The following is a 13,649-nucleotide window of genomic DNA, read 5'->3' as shown; positions in this document are numbered from 1 at the left end:
CCAAGCCTAGGAAATGACCCGCTATACTTTTGGTAGTTAAATTTCATACCAAAAAGGGAGAACTATATAGGATAACAATGATCTGAGCCATGAGTCAGTATGGGATTATTTGGAGACTCTGGCAAATAGCCACACTAGATCCTGGGAACATGGATCTAGAGGGGGCCATGACCTCTGTCTTGTAGGCAACCCCCTTCCCCTCTCTCACCTTCTTGTGTTCTTCTCCCAAGTGTCTGCTCAGTGAGATTAAACTGTCAGCCCACAGGATGCATTTGTGCATCCCAGCTGCAGATCACATATCTGTCACATCGGTGGCATTACGCTGTAAATCATTGCCACAAAAGGACTTTCCCTGGAGTGGGTTTCTTTTCTCAGCTGATGATATATAAACATACACCAAAAAATTTAACTCATATTTACCTAGGGAAGGTAATGGGGGCAAATAACACGTGGTTGAATACGACACCAAAAGCGGTTTCCAAACAGCATTTATTTTAGGCAGTTTCATCAAACTCTTTGGACTCTCTCTACACAAACACAGAATCGATTCTCAGAGTTAAGTCTGAAGTGAGCGAGGTTTCCGGCAATAAAGTAACCAGCCCGTCCCCAAATAAATCTGTCTTTGAGCCTTTTCCTCAAGAACCATCTGGTGGTTTCAGGCTGTTCTGGTCTTATGGTCACTAGTAACTGATCACATAAGGTCATTAGCAACATGGTGTTAATGGTACATTATTATCTCAGGCTTACCAACCAAGGTCTTCGAAATTTTAAAAGAGGAGATGAAGGCTAGAGCGCCTGCCCTGGGTGAAGAGGCAAAGAGCTGGGCGGAGGTGCTTTTCTGGTTGTCAAGTGCTCACCCCATTTTATAGACTGCCCCGAATAATGGCACTGTAAAAATCACTCACCTTTAAACTCGTCTCCTAAGCCAAGTAAATATTTACATGATGTTTATGACTTATATACTTAATCATTTATATGACCAGGATTCAAAATGAAAAGGTAAAAAAGAACTCTGAGATTTCTAAATGAACTTGATATTTATATATACTATAAACACATATGCATACTTTTCAGTTTAGCATCTTTGTTCCTACTTCTCTGGTATTATTATTATTTCCTTAAAGTGACAGATACTATCATACACACTGCTAGGGATGTTTAAGTGAGTATAACCATTTGGGGAGCAATTTGGCACCAGATAGTCAAGTTTATATATAAATATGTAATATGCGTATATTACATATGTGAATATGTAAGTTTATATTATAAATATGACCCCTCTCTTCTACTTTTGGGCATACATTCTCAAGAATTTCTTTCGGTGTGCATGAAAACATTTCAAAGACATTTACTGCACACATCTGTGTCATAGCCACAGAAGAAATACAGAAACAAGCTAAAATCCATCATAGAGGAGACAGATTGGTAAAATACAGTATTTTCATAAGATGGAATGATGTTTAACAGTTAAAAAATATAAATATAATCTGTATAAAACAATCCAATTGTTCTCTCAAAAACACTAAGTGATAATGCAAGATTCTTTCACAGAAAGTAAAAGAGAAACCACCCTTATGGAAAATTCTGTAGCAAAGTGGGCCATGAATAAACGTGCAAGTATATTCTGTCCCACTAGAAAAGAAAAGCAAAGTAAAAATAAGATTCTTTTTTTCCCTTTGCCTATGAAATTAACAAAGCTGATGAATAATTATGTCTCTCACTAACAAGGCCTGGGGATCTGGCCCACTCAGACACCAGCAGTGGCAACACAAATTTATACACTTTCCTGGAGAGTCATTCGGCAATATGTATCAAATATTTAAAGAAAAGTAAGTAAATTTTGACAAAATAATTCATCCTAAGAAAACAAAAATGCGTGCAAAGATTACGTGCAAAGATTAGGCTATAATTAAAAAGTATAAAGTGCTTAATCTTAATGTTTTAAAAGAATGATTTTGTTGAATAAATCACAGTACACAGATGAAATGGATTATTAAGAGAATAAAAATAATGACAGAGAAGAATAATCATTGACATTAATGCTGCTCACATTTTGTTGAGTTAAAAAATTTTGCATTTGTGTTTAAAACAATTATATTCATCTGATCCTTATTATTCAAGGATCTTTGGTACCACAGAGGAGTTACTTAGAGTAAACCCTCTTAAGATGGGGACCAAAATTTCAGACTAAATAATGGGAAATAAAAAAGCTTGATTAGCACCATATTTGAAGAAAAAGAAACAAAAGAACGCATTTTCATTTTCTATTTTACCAAATTGTGATAATAGGATTTTTCATAGGAAATGATATTTAGGATAGATCCTAAAACTCATTTGAGGCCTAGAGGATCGAGAATAGCCAAGACAATTTTGAAGAAAAAGGCTAAGAAAGGAAGATTTATTGTAAAACTTTAATAATTAAATGAAAGTGATATTAGCTCAGGAATCACAGTAAGATTAATAGAACAGAACAGAACAGAGTTAAGAAAAAGATCCAGAAAAAAAAAATAACCAAAGTTGGTATATGGCAGAGGTGGCAACAGAATAAATGAGAAAATAGTTAAATATTCAGTGATAATGTGGTAATGGTTTTCAACAAGGAAAACATTAGATCCCTGCCTCACACAGTACAGAAATATAAATGTCAAATGAGTTTTAAGATCTAAAAGTTTTATTTACTAAAAAATGGTGATGTATAGAAAAGAAACTTGGAAATCAAAACATTTTTAAAAGCTCCCTAAGGGAAATGCAAAAGAAAAGCAGTGAAATACATTTCAGGCTTATCAAAATAACCAAAATTAAAACATCTAATTAATGTCAGGCATAGCCACATATCAGATCAGATCAGTCATTCAGTCGTGTCCGACTCTTTGCGACCCCATGAATCGCAGCACACCAGGCCTCCCTGTCCCTCACCAACTCCCGGAGTTCACTCAGACTCACATCCATCAAGTCAGTGAGGCCATCCAGCCATCTCATCCTCTGTCGTCCCCTTCTCCTCCTGCCCTCAATCCCTCCCAGCATCAGAGTCTTTTCCAATGAGTCAACTCTTCGCATGAGGTGGCCAAAGTACTGGAGTTTCAGCTTTAGCATCATTCCTTCCAAAGAAATCCCAGGGCTGATCTCCTTCAGAATGGACTGGTTGGATGTCCTTGCAGTCCAAGGGACTCTCAAGAGTCTTCTCCAACACCACAGTTCAAAAGCATCAATTCTTCGGCCCTCAGCCTTCTTCACAGTCCAACTCTCACATCCATACATGACCACAGGAAAAACCATAGCCTTGACTAGATGAACCTTTGTTGGCAAAGTAATGTCTCTGCTTTGAATATGCTATCTAGGTTGGTCATAACTTTCCTTCCAAGGAGTAAGCGTCTTTTAATTTCATGGCTGCAGTCACCATCTGTAGTGATTTTGGAGCCCAGAAAAATAAAGTCTGACACTGTTTCCACTGTTTCCCCATCTATTTCCCATGAAGTGATGGGACCGGATGCCAAGATCTTCGTTTTCTGAAATGTTGAGCTTTAAGCCAACTTTTTCACTCTCCACTTTCACTTTCATCAAGAGGCTTTTGAGTTCCTCTTCACTTTCTGCTATAAGGGTGGTGTCATCTGCATATCTAAGGTTATTGATATTTCTCCCAGAAATCTTGATTCCAGTTTGTGTTTCTTCCAGTCCAGCGTTTCTCATGATGTACTCTGCATATAAGTTAAATAAACAGGGTGACAATATACAGCCTTGATGAACTCCTTTTCCTTTTTGGAACCAGTTTGTTGTTCCATGTCCAGTTCTAACTGTTGCTTCCTGACCTGCATACAAATTTCTCAAGAGGCAGATCAGGTGGTCTGGTATTCCCATCTCTTTCAGAATTTTCCACAGTTTATTGTGATCCACGCAGTCAAAGGCTTTGACATAGTCAATAAAGCAGAAATAGATGTTTTTCTGGAACTCTCTTGCTTTTTCCATGATCCAGCGGATGTTGGCAATTTGATCTCTGGTTCCTCTGCCTTTTCTAAAACCAGCTTGAACATCAGGAAGTTCACAGTTCACATATTCCTGAAGCCTGGTTTGGAGAATTTTGAGCATGACTTCACTAGCGTGTGAGATGAGTGCAATTGTGCGGTAGTTTGAGCATTCTTTGGCATTGCCTTTCTTTGAGATTGGAATGAAAACTGACCTTTTCCAGTCCTGTGGCCACTGCTGAGTTTTCCAAATTTGCTGGCATATTGAGTGCAGCACTTTCACAGCATCATCTTTCAGGATTTGGAATAGCTCAACTGGAATTCCATCACCTCCACTAGCTTTGTTCATAGTGATGCTTTCTAAGGCCCACTTGACAACACATTCCAGGATGTCTGGCTCTAGGTCAGTGATCACACCATCGTGATTATCTGGGTCGTGAAGATCTTTTTGTACAGTTCTTCTGTGTATTCAAACATACAGGCATACAAAGAACTCCAGGACAGTGTTGGTGGGAGTGTAAAGTGATACAGCAGCTCTAAAGGGCAACTTGCAAAACCTCAAAGGGCTGAAGTAACAGCAAGACGCTTATAAAGGATATCCTATCACCCAGTTACTCAACTCCTAGGGATATATACCTTAGACACACTCCTGTACATTTCTACAAGAGCCTATCAAGAATATTCCCTGCAATACTTTTGACAATAGCAAAAGGGATTTTCTCAAGTTGTGGTAAGCAGGGGCTAGTCTCTAGGCGTGGTACGCAGGCTTCTCATTGAGGTGGCTTCTCTTGTTGCAGAACATGGGCTCCAGGCTGCATGGGCTTCAATAGTTGCGGCACATGGCTCTAGAGCACAGGCTCAGTAGCTGTGGGGCACGGGCTTAGTTGCTCTGTGGCATGTGGGAGCTTCTGGGATCAGGGATTGAACCTGTGTCTCCTGTATTGGCAGGCAGATTCTTTACCACTGAGCCACCAAGGAAACCTATAATTTTTTATAATGTATCTGTTTGTGGCTTTTTATATTTATTTTTATTATTTGTTTGGCTGCACCAGGCCTTAGCTCTGGCACACGGGGTCTTTAATTGTGGCATGCAGGATCTTTAGCTGTGGCATGTAGGATCTAGTTCCCTGACTAGAGATTGAATCCAGGACTGCTGCACTGGGAGCACGGGGTCTTAACCACTGGACCACCAAGAAAGTCCCTGTTTATTGTTTTAATTTTTAATACATCATTTTATTAAAGGACGGGCACAAATAGTCCTCTATGTCTTTCTCCCTTCCACCTTCAATCCTCCAGGTAAACATGGAGTTCTTCTGAGAGCATCTTTTTTTATAAATGAAGTATAGTAGATTTACAATGTTGTATTCATTTCAGGTGTATAGCAGAGTGATTCAGTTATACAGACACACACACACACACAAATATATATATATTCTTTTTCAGATTCTTTTCCATTATAGGTTATTACAGGTATTGAATATAGTTCCCTGGGCTATACAGTAGTAGGTCCTTGCTGTTTATCTATTTTATATATAGTAGTATGTATCTGTTAATCCTAATTTCCTAATTTATCTTCCCTCACAGTTTCCCTTTTGGTAACTGTAAGTTTGGGTTTTTACATCTGTGAGTCTTATTTCCGTGTACATAAAATTTAAACGCAAAATGAGGCTACACATTCTGACCGGCGCACACTTAGCCTCGGTGTTACAGGCTGCATGGACTCAGCTCCAAATCCCCATCCCTCACTGTGTGGATTTCCCCCTCACTCAGCAGGGAAGTTTCTATTTATGACAATCCCACACTTGGACTCAAGAAGCTACTACAAGAAGCTGTAACAAGAAGTTACAACCTGCTATACCAGGTGCCAGAGAGGACAGGAGAATTATGCAAGACTCCTCTCACCCTGCAGAGGGTACCACTCAGCTAGGGAAGCTGTCTGAGAGACTGGCTCTCAGTCCTCACTCTGGCTCACACCGTGTGAAAACTCAAGAGTGCTTAATTGCCAAGGCCCAGTACCCTCATCATTAAAGTGAGAACATCACTCTCCTCCTGTTTGGAACAGTAAGTGAATACATAGACTGTGTCCAGCATACACAAGCACTCAACAGCTCAGCCGTCAAAGGCACAGCAGCCATCACATGAACGAGGTCTTCTGAGCAGTCTCAGTCACACTGATGGTGAAAAGGCAGTGGATGGGAGGAGGGAGCTAAACCGGTCCACTTAGCCCTCTCCACAGCTGGACCCAACAGCCCAGCCCCAGGGGTTTCCCCTGTGACTTGGCCCCCTCCCTGTGGAACACAGGGTATTTTTTCTAGCAGCAGTTTGGCTACACTCAGGCCTATTGATTCGTCCGAGTTCGCCACAGACAGTGCTCTGTCAAGAGAGCTACCTGACTCAAGATAAAGAACTCCTTATCTCACACCCTTGGAAGAATTCTGGGGTGAAATGAGACCAGAAGGATCACAACGCACCTAACTTAGCTTTTTGGTTGACCCCTTTAGAATTCCAAGGACATACTGCAGCTTCACAGTATTAGAAGGCAATAGTGTCTCAGGTCCACTCACCTCCAACACACAGCTGCCTCCAACCCACAAGTCACCCTTCTCAAAAGCTGGCATAGGGGTCTATTCAAGGACTTAGTAGCAGGCACCAGAGAGGAGGCCTGTCTGCCAGATACAGGAAAAACCACAGTATTTGTAAGTCACTTTTGGAGATACTTTTGGAGATCCTGAGGAATTTTATTCCTGGGATTCTTTCCTGAGGATTTCAGAAAGGATGGTGGGTGTGTCAGTTACCCCGCCAATGTGGCGCCACCATGCGGCAACAGCACAAACAGCTCATGATTTCACTCAGTCTTGAAATTCGGTGCTTCTTTACCAACTTTTAACTTTGAGGAATTCAAAATACTTCTATTTTCATATGTCAAATGAGTTCACTCATATCTTTTCTTCATTCATATTTTATTACCACTATTTTGGATTTGCATTAGTCAAATACGCTCTATGAATAAACCATCCTCAGCGTCAGCATCCTTATATGTGAGGTTGGGATTGTTACATCACCCAAGAACTGATGATCAGATTGTCGGAGGGCAACCAGATCAGATTCCACCCAGATCTTAAGACCAAATTCTTCCTTCAAGTTTTTTGGACTAGCTTAGGTATAATTACCTTTGGTTTGCATATATTTAAAAAAAGGAGGTGAAAACCATCGAGGGGTTTTGAAACTAAAATGATGGCTTTGAAACTAAAATGGTAACTAATAGGAATAAAAAACAAAACTGATCTGACAAAACTAAGCAGGTTGGTGGTTTACCTTCAGGGGAAGGGAACTGATAGTTTCTGCAGGGGATAATCTGGAAGCTGGGAATATTCTAGGTCTTAATCTGGGCACTTGTCACACAGGTGGGTTCAGTTTGTGAAAATCTTCAGATCTGTGCAGTTTTCTGAGATGATAGTATCTGACCATTCAGTCAACACTCCTTACCTTGCCTTTGAGACAAACATAATAATAACCAGGAAGGCAAAATGAAGGGCATGCCTAGTTCTCCACCAGGCACTTCAGTCTGTGTATCAATTGCTCTAAGGCCCATGGCCACAGACGAGCTCTCCTTCTGTCCCTCTGGACAGGGAGGAAGGAGACAGGACACAATCAATACCACTGTTAGCTTTAATTGCTGAGGGTGGTTAACAGTTGACTTTCTCAGATCCTGGAGCAGACCATTCCCCCTCCACCTCCACACACAGCACCTAGACCACGAAGAGAATCCTGCCGCAGAGATACACACCATCTCCACAGAAACAGCACCCCTCCACACACACACATGCTTCGCCCCACCACCAGACTCAACTCCCAACTCCAGACACATGCCCCAGACCCACAGAGGGCAGCCAGCTTTCAGCTTTCAGCTTTCAGCCACAGATGTGGTGGATAGAGGGGAGGGGAGGGGAGGGTGGTTAATGAGGCAAGAGGGGGCTGTCCATGGCCAGACAAGGAATTAGCAACAGGAAGATGGAAAGTAGTATTTTCAAAGTCTTAAACTGAAATTTGTCGGGAAACAAGGATTTTTAGACCTATGAATACAGTCCTAAAGTTGCTGGGAAATATATTTAAATCACCCCCATTTCCATCTACAGCTCAGATCCTCTTGGACTGTCTTCCTTTTACTTTCACATCTATCAGGTACCCTGAACCCCAGCGGCTTTGGGAAAAGGGGTGGGGGGGGCAGAATTAGATTTTAAAAGTTGAGGCGCCAAGATGTTTGTCAGATATCACAAAGCTACCTACGTGGTCATTTTATCCCTGAGGTGGGGCAAGGGAGACTGAGTTGGAGGGACAGGGTGATAATGTCAAAGAGAAGTGGCGACCCTTTCCTCCACCCAAAGCTCTGAGAACCGCCCACACAGCCCCACCGGAGCTGTGTAGCGATATTTACATTCTGAGACTAGGCTCCGCCTTCCCCTGGGAAAGTGGGAAACATCCAGATCAAGGGGTAGGGAGTGAAGCCGGCAGAAATAATCCAGACATAAAGCATTTTCCAAGAGCAGATGGGAGCCCAGCGCAGAGCTTACAGCTTCTCTTAGGAAGTCCCAGGACCCAGACTGGTGTGTGCAGTTCGAGTCTCTCAGATACTTACCCTGGGGATAGGGTTTATTTGGGAGAAGGAAACGGAACAGGGCTGACGCTAGCAGGGGAATTTTCAGGCACCCAGCAAATTCCCCTACTCTGCGGGGTCGTTAGTAAATTAAGTTACAGGGAACGGAGGGGATGCTGCTAATGCTGCGGGTCCCTGGGTTTCCAACACGGGACCGCTCTGCACTCCCCATAGGCCCTCCTCGGCTACCTCCTAACCTCTGAAGGATACCTTAGAATTGGCTCCTGACTTCTCCAAAAGCGGCGGAGTTGGAGGGGAGGGAGCAGGAAGGAGACGTGGGTGGGGGGTGAAGCTGAAGTGAGCACCCCCAGACCTGCAACAGCCAACCCTCCCCAAGCAGTCCGAGAACGCTGCCAGACTCCTATCGACTCCGGTTCTTAGACTGTGCACTGGCCATGACCTTGAGCAAGTCCCCGATTAGTCCCATTTTACAGAAATTAAGAGTGGAAAGAATCAAGTCGGCCACGCTGGGCTGCTCCCGGCGCTTACCTGACGGTTTAAGAAGCGTAGCGGGTGAGCGGTGAACCGCAGCCCAAGAGCTACGTGGCCAGTGGAATCGCAAACCTCGAAGGAAATGCAGAGCTGAGCTCCGACCCGGCAGCAGGAAAAAGGTGGTCCCGATTCTGTGACGACCCCCTAGCAAGTTTGATGCCCCCGCCCATGCCCCTCCGCAGAGGTTGACTGGCCGTGCCCGGGGGCCCTGGCTCAGGACACGCACGGGGTGTACTACGGGGACATGAGAAACACCTCCATACACCCACCCCCGAAGTTGCGGCAACATAAGGAGCAGAATGGCGCAAAGCTGCCAGAGAGGAGGGGACGGTACTCACACGGGGTGGCCGGGCTAGAGTAGATACGTGACCGGGGTCATCGATGGCCTCCGGGCTCCGGCCACGGCGCTTTGGGATGCCTGGGGCACCTGCCGCAGCGCACCGCGTGGATTAGGAAGCTGCGAGCAGCAAGGCAGGGGCGCGGGTCTGTCGGCGTGATCTGAGCTGCAGCGCCGCCGCGGGGGCTCGGCCGCCAGAACCGCAGCCGCAGCGGGAGCCCAGAGCAGGCGCGGGAGGCGGGAGCGCGGCGGCGGTAGCGGGTGCGAGGGAGGCGCCGGCGCCGCAGGCAGCGAGGACCAGCGGCCCGCAGCCCCAGCCGACACCTGCTGGCCGGGCCGATGGCCAATCAGAGGCGCTGGGAGCGGGGGCGCGTGCGGGGCACCGGGCAGGAGGGGGGCGCGTGCTCGCGCCTGCGCTGGGGCCAGGGTGCCTGCCCAGCGGGCTGCTCAGGCCCTCCTCCCTGCACGCAGGCGGCACGCGCCGGAGGGGCGGGGCGGGGCGGGGCGCAGCAGGAGGCGGGGCTCGGGTTGCGCGCTGGGGACGGAGTCGCGTGCCCGTTGCTCACCAGCCTAGTGCGATGCTGGGGCCTCGGCCACAGAGTTCCCAGACAGACCCCAGGTCATTCCCAGCCGTGAAATAAGAGTTTTCCTGCCCCTACAGCCCGGGCGACCAGTCCCTCCCTGACCTCCCAGTGACTGGTCACCCGAATCCCGGCCCGGCGTGGCTTCCAGAGTGTGGGCACCCTCCCTTCCCAGCCTCACCGAAGCCGGCGGGTCTCCAAACACAGCTCTTCCTCACTTCACAGTGCCCGGGTGTTGAAAGTCACCGTGGTGACCCATCCCCTGGTCTGGGTTCCTTTCGTTATTTCCTGAATTTACTGCGCTAGCGACGCTCCTTCGTTCAACACGCATTGACTGGTCTGACGCTGGGCTCTCTGAGCCAAGGCTTTTGCGTTCCCAAATGCCCCAAAGCCCCTTAGCTGCCGCACCGCAGGGTTAGTGAGCTCGCACTGTCGAAGGATGCCCAGCGATTGCTGCCAGTGAGGACTGCATTTGGGCTGTTGCCTGGAGTTCCAGATGCCGGAAGAAACTGGGAGTTGAAAGGTTCCCCTCCAGGCCAGGGCTTCGTTGCTTTTGCATCCATTAGGGCACAGGACCCGGAATCTTTCTAAGACGGACTGCCTCAGCCCCAACAACTCGGCTGTTACTTTATCAATTTTCGCTGCAGGACGGAAGTCGCAGCGAAAGATCTTTATTCTGACGAAGTAGTTTTATCACAGTAAAGCTACATGGGTGATTCCTAAAACCCTGGGAATCTTTTCTCAGGACCGTGGATTGAGCCTGTTCTCTCCGTGTAAATTTGCGCGGTAGAAATGGACGGCTCATTTGCTGACCTGTGTCCAGCAGCCCCCCAAAAACACAAGGGAACTTGGAAGGTAAAGGAGTTGTTTTCTCTAAAGATCGGGTTTCCTCTCTCAAACCGATTTTATTTACCCACAAACTAGTAAAGTGAAAGAAAGTTTGTGTTTTGTTTCTATTTTATTTACATTCAATTATAATTTTACTTATCTGTGCTTAATTAGCATTGGGAGTGGTACGAAACTTTAACGGTGCAAATGAATACAAAGTTAACAAGACTCAAGACTTGCTATCACCCTTATCTCCCAGCCTCTCAATTTCTTTTCCTGGTGGCAGCCATTGCTGTCACCTTCGTGAGTACCCTCCTAGAGATAATCTACAACCAAATGTATTTCTCTAATGTTCTTATTTTTACCTTTTGTTATACACAATAGTAGGTCTAACTACAGATGCAGATGAATTCAGGAGCTCTCAAGTGATGTCAGAAGTAGAACTGGGATCTCAGCCCCTACTCTTAATTCCTCTCTCCCTCCTTTTCTGTCTGCTTTCCACTGTGGGCTTCATTGTTAAGCTGACTTACTCCATGGTGGCCCCTGACAGCTTGTCTTTTCTCTCAGTGGTCAGAATTCAAGAAGGACGCAGTCTTTCTTTCCCAGAATGCACATTAAACCACCCACGAAGACTCATTTGCCCTGTTTCAGTCATGCTTTACCCCTTGAATAGTCCGGGACTTGGGTATTCTGCTTCTTTGCCTGGGGGGTTCTGACTGTCGGCAGCGACAATGAGATGGACACTGTGTTGGGAGTAAATTCGCCCATATGTTTGCAGGCGGTTCATGACTGGTCACTAGTCAGCTGCATGTTAATGCTCATGTTCATTTATGTGCAGACATTGTGAAGACCTCTGCTTCTGCAGCTGGATCCCAGGCCAGCAGGATAAAGTTTAGCATGTAGAATGTGAAAGCATTACTCTCCACATATGGCCTGCCAGTGGCTGCGTCATGACAGAACGGGGGCTGGCTTCAAAGGTTATTTGATGTCATACAGGTGTTTGCAAAACTGACCTAATATGTAAATTCACCTCTTTATAGACTGTTTCAGAATCAAGGTCCTAACATCTTCCCTAAGTTATAAACATTTTAAAAGAAAGACAAATAAGTATGGAATAGTTCAGTGATTTGGGCAAGGGCACAAATAAAACAGGAAGAAAGTACAGATGGATATCCAGAGACACTATGAGTGAGAAAGAGCCCCAGTTCCCTATTTGTTGTCCTTTGGGGCTTCCCTGGTGGCTCAGACAGTAAATAGTGAAAGTCGCTCAGTCGTGTCCGACTCTTTGTGACTCCGTGGACTATACAGTCCATGGAATTCTCCAGGCCAGAATACTGGAGTGGGTAGCCTTTCCCTTCTCCAGGAGATCTTCCCAACCCAGGGATCAAACCCAGGTCTCCACACTGCAGGAGGATTCTTTACCAGCTGAGCCACAAGGAAAGCAATCTGCTCACAATTCAGGAGACCCAGGTTTGATCTCTGGGTCAGGAATATCCCCTGGAGAAGGGAACAGCAATCCACTCCAGTATTCTTACCTGGAGAGTTCCATCGACAGAGGAGCCTGGTGGGCTACGGTCCGTGGAGAGGCAAAGAGTCAGACAGGACTGAGTGACTAACACTTTCACTTTCAGGTCAGAAACAGGCATGGCTTTAGTTCTTCTCCAGAGCCGAGCTCTTGTTGATCTTTTAAAAGCATTCCCCAGGAAAGGTTTGGCATTTGAAGATGATTTGGCTACAATGAACTGATAACAAGAGGACCTGAAATACTACCTCCTTGATGACTCCATCCTGAGCTGTTATCCAGCAAAACTTTACTGAGTTCCAGCAAAGTCTGTCTCTTCTTTTGCCCCTCATGGCTCAGCAGCCGTGCTTGCTTTTCCATTTTCTGCATGATCTTGACCACTGTAAGAGTTTTAATGGATCCTTCCTTTATCAAGAAGAGCTCGTTGACTTTTGTGCTCCAAGGAAATGTGTTGCATCTTCTTTTAAAATGTGAATCAGACAGTCCATTTCTTAGCCATAAGTTTGATGAGTTTATACTGGCAGAAAGGACATATCTCAGGAAGATTCTGGGTAGAATTAAAAGAATCACAAGACCAGGGTGCCAGTCTGACCTTACCACTTGCTGTCTGTGAGCTTGGGCAAGTTACTTAACTTTGCTGAATCCCAGATTTCTACCTGTAAAGTATAGTGTAATCTTCTCCAGTGCCCTTAATTGTAATTAATTAATATAAGATTGTTATTAATTGACACAGTGTATATGAAATTGCACCTGATGAGATTTAATATATGTTAGTTATCTAAAAATTGTAATTTTTAACCTGGGTAAAAATTAGCTTATAAGGGAAATTTCTATGCTGTTTTGTGGTATTCTCTGGCATAGAAATGGAGAGCCCATCACCTACTACTTCCCTATCAGCTAAAGCATGCTATCTGATTTTCCAAAAAATGTATCTCTCCCTCTTCAATGCCATTTAGCCCTTGTTATATAATATTAGTTATCTGGATATATCTCCAGTCTTCCCAACTAGACTGGAAATGCATTGAGATTGGGACCACGTCACATCTTTGTTTCCTCTGGGCACCTGGAACATTTGACATACAACATTTGACAAAGGACTTGTATCTAGAATATGTAAAGAGCTCTCAACATTTGGCAATATAAACCCCCAAATAAGCCAATTTTAAAATGGGCAAAAGACATCAAGATATTAGTATATGTAGTTGGCAAATAAGCACATGAAGAGATGCTCGACATCATTAGCAATTAGGAAACTGTAAAGTAGAACTGTAATAAG

The 13,649-nt window shown here is 45.0% G+C and overlaps 1 protein-coding gene across 2 annotated transcripts in view; it reads right to left on the bottom strand.

Moving 5' to 3' along the window:
• The window catches only part of MYRIP (myosin VIIA and Rab interacting protein), a 230,431-nt gene extending 220,646 nt beyond the window's left edge, over positions 1-9,785 (bottom strand). Inside the window, exon 1 of one of the 2 annotated variants that reach the window (XM_061396028.1) lies at positions 9,444-9,785. The gene's annotated coding sequence lies outside the window, so the exon portion shown is untranslated. Of the gene's footprint in view, positions 1-9,102; positions 9,359-9,443 lie in introns of those variants that run through there. The other variant, XM_061396029.1, reaches the window with a different exon arrangement.
• Positions 9,786-13,649: the final 3,864 nt, after the last annotated feature.

Source organism: Bos javanicus, chromosome 22 (assembly GCF_032452875.1).
Source record: "Bos javanicus breed banteng chromosome 22, ARS-OSU_banteng_1.0, whole genome shotgun sequence".
In the NCBI taxonomy this organism is placed as follows: Eukaryota; Metazoa; Chordata; class Mammalia; order Artiodactyla; family Bovidae; genus Bos; species Bos javanicus.
Note: the sequence above shows the minus strand (reverse complement) of the source record. Positions and strands in the feature narration are given on the sequence as shown.